We start from the raw sequence: 9,964 nt of genomic DNA on the forward strand, positions 1-9,964 counted from the left end.
CTATTCCAACAGTCAGATCAATGGGTGCATGATCTGTCATAGCTATCGTGCCCACACTGCAAGCACCCACTTTATCCATGAGAGAGTGTGAGATCAGAAAGTAGTCGATGCGTGAATAAACAGTTTGCCTATTTGAAAATAATGTGTAATCACGAGCGGTTGGATTGATTAATCTCCATATATCATAAAGACCAGCATCTTTACACAGTGTTTTAATTGCTTCTTGAGTTTGAGGTCCTGGTTAGAACAGTTTTGGATGTATCTAAAAAAGCATCAGGGACCTGATTGTAATCCCCCCCTAGTACCAGAGGAAAATCACTGAAATCCAGTATTATTTTGTTAAGTTGAAGGAAGAAGTCTGGGTCCTCCTCATTTGGAGCATAAATATTTCCCAATATTATGTTTTGTCCTGAATCTTTACAAGTAAAATCAAGATTCGTCCCTCTTTCTCCATAAACTATTTTTCCACTTGAACATGTATACTTTTGGAAAATAGAATAGAGACACCTCTTTTTTTGGTTGAATGTATTATGGTAAGCACTGCCCACCCATCTATCTCCCACCCTAGGAGCATCCCTTTCCAGCAGGTGGGTCTCTTGGAGCATAATCACGTCTGAGTTTTTTAATACCTTACTTATTTTTAAATATGAACCTAATACGTTCACATTCCACGACGTAACTTTAATCACATTGGTCATTATATCTGAAAGGTTGTAAATATGTTATAACCAAAACGTGATGAGCATTAGAATATTGTAAATCAATGCGTTTCTGATAGCCACTGCTTAGCGAATCAATGAAAGTGAATGACTGGTAATGCCCCCCACCTAGAACACTAAACTTCCCATAGAACAAATACGTCATAAACATATCCCAACCCCACATGGTACAAAAAAAGAAAATACAAAAGAAAAATCTCCCTCCCCCTAAACCAGGCCTTCATCCGTGTGAAGTGTCCCGAGGTCTTCCGAGCACTGACGCTCCAACTAGAATAAGAAAGTTTTACCAACGGCAAATATAGGCATGACCATATACATTTTGAAATGACAGAGATGACATGTCATAGAGATTACATAGATCAACCAAAAACATTGAACATAAAGACAGGCTGATCATTATTCTCGCAAAGAAAAGAGGTGACCTTTCTCATGTAGACTGAGACATGAACTGTCTAATTCCAACAGACAGGGATGTAAGGTGAGGTCAAACACAAAAGGGAGACCGGTATAGGTCATAATAATGATAAAATAAAATAAACTGACTAACACTTTGAGTTGTGCTCATCACGGACGAGATGGGTCCCATTATGCCTGGCGAAAACCAAACACTGCATTCCACAGTAAGAACATCATACCAAAGGTCAAGCATGGTGGTGGTGGTGTGATGGTTTGGGGATGCTGTACTGCCTCAGGACCTGGACGACTTGCCTTAATAGAAGGAACCATGAATTCTGCTCTGTATCAGATAATTCTACAGGAGAATGTCAGACCATCCGTCTGTGAGCTGAAGCTGAAGCGCAGCTGAGTCATGCAGCAAGACAATGATCCAAAACACACAATCAAGTCTACATGAAAATTGCTAAAAAGCAACAAATTGGAAGTTTTGGAATGGCCTAGTCAAAGTCCAGACCTAATCCCAATTGAGATGTTGTGGCAGGATTTGAAACGAGCAGTTCATGATTGAAAACCCACACGGCACTGAGTTAAAGCAGTTCTGCATGGAAGAGTGGGCCAAAGTTCCTCCACAGCGACGTGAGAGACTGATCAACAACTACAGGAAGCATTTGGTTGGAGTCATTACAGCTAAAGGTGGCACAACCAGTTATTGAGTGTAAGGGGGCAATTACTTTTTCACACAGGGGAATTGGGTGTTGCATAACTTTGTTTATGAAATAAATATGTAATTGTTGTGTTATTTGTTCACTTATGTTCCCTTTATCTAATATTAGGTTTTGGTTGAAGATCTGATAACATTCAGTATCACACATATGCAAAAGTAGAGAAAATTAGAAAGGGGGCAAATACTTTTTCATAGCACAGTAGGTAGTATATACTCATTAAGTATGTCCAGTATGTTAGTATGGGTATTCAAACACAACTCTGGAGAAGGTGGTTGCAAACCAGATTCAATCCCATCTGTCTTCCAATCAGCTGTACAAAGTTTTCCAGTCTGGCTTATGACCCTTGCACATCACCGAAACAGCTCTGGGGAAAGTTACCAACGACCTACTGATGGCTGCAGATTCTGGATCACTTAGCCTCTTCCTCCTCTTATATCTCAGTGCTGCTTTTGACTCCGTTGACCACAACATCCTCCTACAGCATCTCAGAGAGCACACTGCAGTCTCTGGAACTGGTCTGAACTGGTTCTCCTCCTACCTCTCCAATAGGAAGCAATACTTCACGATTGGAGAGTCCAGATCGAAGGAGTCTACAGTCACATGTGGTGTCCCACAGGGGTCAGTTTTGGGGCCTATTCTGTTCCTAATCTACACGGTCCCTCTCGGTCAAATCCTCAGAGACTATAACATGAACTTCCACTGCTACACTGACGATACCCAAGGATATACTGTATTAACACCAATCTGGACAGCATCTCAGCCCTAGCAAAACCTGGCAGCTGCCTAGATGACATCAGAGCATGGATGAAAGAGAACTTCCTCCAGCTGAACAGCAGCAAGACTGAGGCTATGCTTATTGGGACACCCAAGCTGGTCACCAATGCTGGAAACAATTGACGGTCAAGCCTGTCCTCTGTCATCTCCAACCTAGGAGTTAAGTTTGATCCTTCTCTGTCCTTTGATGCCCATATATATATCTGCAAAACATACTTTTTTTCATCTAAGAAAAAGAAACAGCCCGGCTCAAACCATCGCTCTCCCAGCCAGATGCAGAGAAACTCGTCCATGCTTTCATCTTCTCCCCGATCGATTACAGCAAAGCCAAATCACTTCAGAGGCTACTTCTCCAGAATAGCATTGCCAGTCCTGGCCAGGACCAAGAAGTCAGCCCACATCACCCCCATCCTTGCTGAACCCCACTGGCTACCATTCAACTATAGGATCGACTTAAACATTCTCCTCCTATTGTTTAAAACCCACTAGAGTCGATGTCTGCACCCCCACATACAACAATTAGCATAATAAAGAAATCCCTATAAATATTGGTCAGTTTAAACTAGAGATATCTGGGTTTTGGATCGGTCTCAATCCACTGCATCCGCCGATGTTGCACTTCCGCATCTGCGGTGAAAGGTGACAGAGCTAGAGTGGTGTTTCTCATACCATAACACATCCGAAAATCGGTCTTCTCAAAAAATCGCCTGTAGCGTCCAAATGGTCTATGGAAAGATGAAAATCTCACGAACATGATGGTGTTCTCTGTTTTGCTCGACGACCCCCACAAGCGTCTTTGGACTCGTCTGAAGTCGGTATAGCCGATCTGCCAACTTCTGTCTGTAGCGTCCAAACAGTTTCGGCTACACACTAACATTCCTATCTGTGGAAAGGTGAGACTCTCACGAACACGTACATTTTTTGCTCTAGGTCGCCCACAGGCCTCACAAGACTTGTCTGAAGGTCCCTGGTAGCAGTTGAAAAAAATGAATGGAAGTATATGGAGACTGTTTAGTGCCAAAAATAAGGGGTTAAATACATGTGAAAAATAAACAAAATAATCCTGATCTTCTTATATCTCTCAGCTATACAGTAGGACAGACACTTCAGAGCAAACTTCCTTTAGATTTTTTGGGGGGACTATCTACTGGTCTATGTACTGAATCTGTTATTCAATGCGTTTCTATGGGCTAATAGCAGTAAGACCAAATTAAAATGTTCAGCAAATAATTCAAATAAATGTTTTTTAATACTTTAAGTCCTAAAATTCAAAATCAAATAGCTAAATTATTCTTGGTATGATCTTTAAACAATTCAATATAACTTAGTCCCTTCCCAGTCTCACCCTCCCTCCAGCCCAATTGCACCTAGTCTCTTCCTTTTCACAAAGGAAGGGCCTTCAAACTTGTCCTGACCTTTCCCCTCAACAGCATATCCCTAGTCCAATCAACCCACCTCTGTCGCAGCCAGCCTAGTTTCAATTACAAGTGTAAAAATATTGAAAAAAATAGAGCAACATTTGAGCTTGTACACGTAAAAGGATGGAGAAACATTTTGAAATGGTATTCTCGAGTGACATCTATTTGATGTGAGCGCTGTGGAGCCTGGACTGGCTCTGTCTCTCACAATACAACCTCTTTCTCTCTCTTTTTCAGAGGCACACCTCAGGTTGTGTCAAGTCTGTGTTGGGCTGTGCCAGTTAACTGAAGGGAGTGAAGGGGGTGAAGGGGTTGGGGGAACCTGGCAGGGTATCGCCACGATGACAGACTCTTGACAGCATCCGGTTTTCCACACACCCTCCGCTGAGGGGACCTGTTCCATTACGTTCCGGCATCGCGGTGACGACGTTGTCAAATGTTTTCTAAGTGGCCGGGCACAAGTGGGTTCGCACGCACGGTAAATATTATGGCAGTGGTGCCCTCAGCGTAGTGTGTGTGGATTATAATGACTTTTCACTATGAATCTCTACATACAGCGAGCAGAGCAGAGTGGAAAGAGAGAGAGAGAAGAGAGGAGAGCCCTGCAGTATTCCAGCCTCCCGCGGCTTGCTGCCCTCCTTCGTCTCACTCCGTGGTGAAGAGATGCTTTGTTCGATGCTCCAGTGAAGAGGATTTTCCAACCAGGGGAGCTTGGGAAGGAAAGAGGGGAACATTTTAAGTCAAGCACCACACTGAGAAGCATCAACTGTTATGTGGTGCTGGTGGCGCCAGTAATATGCCTGTTAGAAAGTGTGTGGGTGAGTTCCAAATGACACCCTATTCCCTATATAGTGCTCTGGTTGAAAGTAGTGCACTATATAGGAAATAAACAGTATAAGGTGCCATTTGGGATACAAACTGTGATTCATATTGCTGATGTCACTGTTATTCTCCAATATGGGGACCAATATTGAAATGTGCACTCACACAACAAAGACTATACAGTTCAAATCTATTTCCAAACATTCACATTCAAGTATTTAGTCCAGGTTTGAAAGACAACTGAAGGAACACCTTGCGTGTCAGACAATCCTTTTGATCCAAGTTGAGATTGACAGATGGAATAGACTCATGAAGTGGAAGGTAGAAGAGAGAAAGAAAGAGACACAGGTGTCACCAGTTATGTGAACATTTTGTATGGACGCTGCTGCTACTCGCTGTTCATTATCTATGCATAGTCACTTTACTCCTACCTACATGTACATATTAGGGACAAGGAGATGACAGTGGTGTACTGAGTGTGTGTCATATTTTGGGAGTCGGCAGAAGGGGTACAGAGTGTGTGCGACAAGACTTTGAATTGAGATATATTCTATATTCTGCCTCCCTCCCACTGTGCTCTGAATAAGACAGTCATCTCTTGCCTGCCCTGGATATTATGAATGTTGAATTGTTTCTGTTTTCATTGAAAAGGACAGTGATCTTTTAGTTTACTACACAGGGGTGGAAACAGAGCTTGATTTGCTTAACAATAGTCACATATCATGGGATTAATCATAGGGCTAATTAATGCAGGCTCTGTTTCGTTTCATGTTTACACTGGGCTAAAGCAATTACAGGAATGTTACTGTTTGGAATACAGTGTCAAATAAATGGTTTTGTCTTAGCAGCAGGTACGGGGAGTAATAGTTTATCAATAGGGATGTGTGTGTGTGTGTGTGTGTGTGTGTGTGTGCTCCCGATGTGCAAACGAGATAAGGACTTGCATGGCAAAAAGGAGGCCCGGCCCAACACAAGGCCAACATTGTTACCCAATGCGTGCATTTTGCTTCCCACCCCATCTATTTTTCTCCCTCACTCCACCAAACAATGTCTGTATTCAACATTTTAAAAAGCAATATCAGTCACATATGAGTGAAGCAAATGCTGAGAGACATGCCGTGGGGCGTAGTCAGAGGCATTTGTCCATGGCGCTCCGCTCACCTCGCTCACAAGGCATCGCAGCAAATCAAAAGATCTGACTTATCTTTAAGTTATCGTTGCATTCCACAGTGTCTGTGTGTGTTGTTTTAAATCTGCGGCATGTGTGGGCAACTAGCTCTCACAGTCTCATGTCAGAATTAGACGTTCATCCATGTTTCTTAAACGTCAAATTTCAATGTTGTTCCAAACGTCAAATTTCAAAGTGTTTAAGGTTAAGTTTAGGCATTAACTCAGAATTTTTAAGGTTAGGATGAAGTTTAGGCATTAACTCTGAAATCTTAAGGTTAGGTATTAACCTCTACGGGATCGGTGTCCTGTATACGGGACGGTTGAGCTAACTTGCGCTAATGTGATAAGCATGACTGTTGTAAGTAACAGCAAACTTTCCAGGACATAGACATGTCTTAGATGGGCAGAAAGTTTAAATTATTGTTAATCTAACTGCACTGTCCAATTTACAGTAGCTATTACAGTGAAAAAATACCATGCTATTGTTTGAGGAGAGTGCACAACAACAATTGCCGGTGAATATTAATATGTTTAGAGTGACTACTTAGATTTAGCGGGTGAACTCTGATTTTTTTCACTGTAGCTTCTTAAACAACAGGGCTTCTTGAACAAACCACTCTTTGTAGAGAGAACATGGCGGCAGTTAATAATAACTACACTATAGGTCTGCGAGGGTGAGAAATGCCTGGCTTGGCTGTGTGTGTGTATCTGCATGTGTGTGTTCGTGAGTGTTTGCCTGTGGGAAAGTTGTGTCTACCATGCACCACTGTGTGTTACCTACCTCCTAATCCTCAACATTTGTGGACTTTTTTCCCTCTCCAGAATTATAATCCCATTTTCCACCTCAGTGTGACTTTCTCTCTCAACAGTACTCTTAATTAAACTGGCCAAGAGTCAGAGGAATTAGCACATATCACTTTTAATACGCTTCATGCTGAGTGCCAGCAAAGCTAATGGACAACATTACTGACACGGCTAGCACCGCTAACACGCAGACCTGGGTTCAAATACTATTTGAAATCTTTCAAATACTTTGAGCGTTTGCTCTGAACCTGCCTGGAAGGTCGCAATGTGTGTACTGAAACTGTCTATTAGCTTTCCCCCTGAAAGGCTGTTTCTGGTATGTAATCACCAGTAGGACTTTGAGGTCACATCTCCCCTTATGTGATGAATGCCATACAACTAATTAAACACGGCAAGTTCAAACCCTCAGGAGCCCAGCGGCCACAGAGAGGTGTCTGTGTGTGTGTCTCTGTGCATGCATGACCATTTTTTCCCTCTTTTCATCCTCTCTTCCTTCCTTACACCTTTCACCTTCATTTTCAAATCAAAAATAATTTAACTAATTAAACTACCACAACATATTTCACCAACACGAACAAAAAACAACACACCTATTAGACCTAAACTAAACTGTTGAGCCTCAATCAGTGTAACCCATCCGCTTGTGGGTATGTTTCTCAGCTGAGATGAGAAGAAGATGTCCAGAGGTCTGTGTGTGACCCTGACCTCTGACCTCTGCTCCAGGAACCCTTCTCCAGCTCTCTGACACTCAGGGACTGTACCTATTAAAGTGATGAGAGTGAGAGAGAGAGAGAGAGAGAGAGAGAGAGAGAGAGAGAGAGAGAGAGAGAGAGAGAGAGAGAGAGAGAGAGAGAAGAAGTGATATATATATATATATATATATATATATATATATATATATATATATATACTGTATATATACACTACCAGTCAAAAGTTTGGACACACCTATTCATTCAAGGGGTTTTCTTTATTTTTACTATTTTCTACATTGTAGAATAATAGTGAAGACATCAAAACTATGAAATAACACATATGGAATCATGTAGTATCCAAAAGTGTTAAACAAATCAAAATATATTTTATATTTCAGATTCTTCAAATAGCCACCCTTCGCCTTTGTAAGGGTTGGTGTGAGGTGTGACACAGGTGCGGTGCAGGATAGACAGTAGGCAGTAGGTAGAGATGGTGAAACAAGGATCTTTACTGGTGGTCCCAAAACCAGGATACAAAATAACGGACTTGTCACGATAAAATAAAGGAGGAGCAAATTGGTCTCCAAAAACAGGCTGACAGCAAACATAGGAAATGCTAACTATGACTGAAAACAACAGTGAAACAGGGAGAACACTTCCCAAGTACCAGTACATACGTCTCGCGATCAGACACTGATTAGTACTGTTTGTCATCGAGAAACTAGCAGAGAAAACAGAGCAAGGGAACACAGGGAAGTGAGGGCATAAATACGCAGGTGAACAGGTAGACACAGGTGACACCAATAGGACAATAATTAGTCCTGACTGTGAGTGAGGAGGTGCCTAAGGTTGTCGGTGGATGACACCTAGTGGGTCGCTCTGGAACTGCGACCCCCTCCTGTAACAGCCTTGATGACAGCTTTGCACACTCTTGGCATTCTCTCAACCAGCTTAACCTGGAATGCTTTTCCAACAATCTTGAAGGAGTTCCCACATATGCTGAGCACTTGTTGACTGCTTTTCCTTCACTCTGCGGTCCGACTCACGCCAAACCATCTCAATTGGGTTGAGGTCGAGGGATTGTGGAGGCCAGGTCATCTGATGCAGCACTCCATCACTCTCCTTCTTGGTAAAATAGCCCTTACACCACCTGGAGGTGTGTTGGGTCATTGTCCTTTTGAAAAACAAATGATAGTCCCACTAAGCCCAAACCAGATGGGATGGCATATCCCTGTAGAATGATGTGGCAGCCATGCTGGTTAAGTGTGCCTTGAATTCTAAATAAATCACAGACAGTGTCACCAGCAAAGCACACCCACACCATAACACCTCCTCCTCCATGCTTTACGGTGGGAAATACACATGCAGAGATAATTCGTTCACCAACACCGCGTCTCACAAAGACACGGCGGTTAGAACCCAAAATCTCCAATTTGGACTCCAGACCAAAGGACACATTTCCACCGGTCTAATGTCCATTGCTCGTGTTTCTTGACCCAGCAGGTCTCTTCTTCTTATTGGTGTCCTTTAGTAGTGGTTTCTTTGCAGCAATTCAACCATGAAGGCCTGATTCACACAGTCCCCTCTGAACAGTTGATTTTGAGATGTGTCTGTTACTTGAACTCTGTGAAGCATTTATTTGTGCTGCAATTTCTGAGGCTGGTAACTCTAATGAACTTATCCTCTGCAGCAGAGGTAACTCTGGGTCTTCCATTCCTTTTATTTTATTTATTTCACCTTTATTTAACCAGGTAAGCCAGTTGAGAACAGGTTCTCATTTACAACTGCGACCTGGCCAAGATAAAGCAAAGCAGTGCAATAAAAACAACACAGAGTTACATATGGGGTAAAAAACATAAAGTCAAAAATACAACAGAAAATATATATACAGTGTGTGCAAATGTAGCAAGTTATGGAGGTAAGGCAATAAATAGGCTATAGTGCAAAATAATTACAATAGTATTAACACTGGAATGCTAGATGTGCAAGAGATTATGTGCAAATAGAGATACTGGGGGTGCAAAAGAGCAAAATAAATAACAATATAGGGATGAGGTAGTTGGGTGGGCTAATTTCAGATGGGCTGTGTACAGGTGCAGTGATCGGTAAGGTGCTCTGACAACTGATGCTTAAAGTTATTGAGGGAGATAAGAGTCTCCAGCTTCAAAGATTTTTGCAATTCGTTCCAGTCATTGGCAGCAGAGAACTGGAAGGAATGGCGGCCAAAGGAGGTGTTGGCTTTGGGAATGACCAGTGAGATATACCTGCTGGAGCGCAGACTACGGGTGGGTGCTGCTATGGTGACCAATGAGCTAAGATAAGGCGGGGAATTGCCTAGCAGTGATTTATAGATGGCCTGGAGCCAGTGGGTTTGACGACGAACATGTAGTGAGGACCAGCCAACAAGAGCGTACAGGTCACAGTGGTGGGTAGTGTATGGG

The sequence above is a fragment of the Coregonus clupeaformis genome, chromosome 7 (genome assembly GCF_020615455.1).
Source record: "Coregonus clupeaformis isolate EN_2021a chromosome 7, ASM2061545v1, whole genome shotgun sequence".
Lineage (NCBI taxonomy): Eukaryota > Metazoa > Chordata > Actinopteri > Salmoniformes > Salmonidae > Coregonus > Coregonus clupeaformis.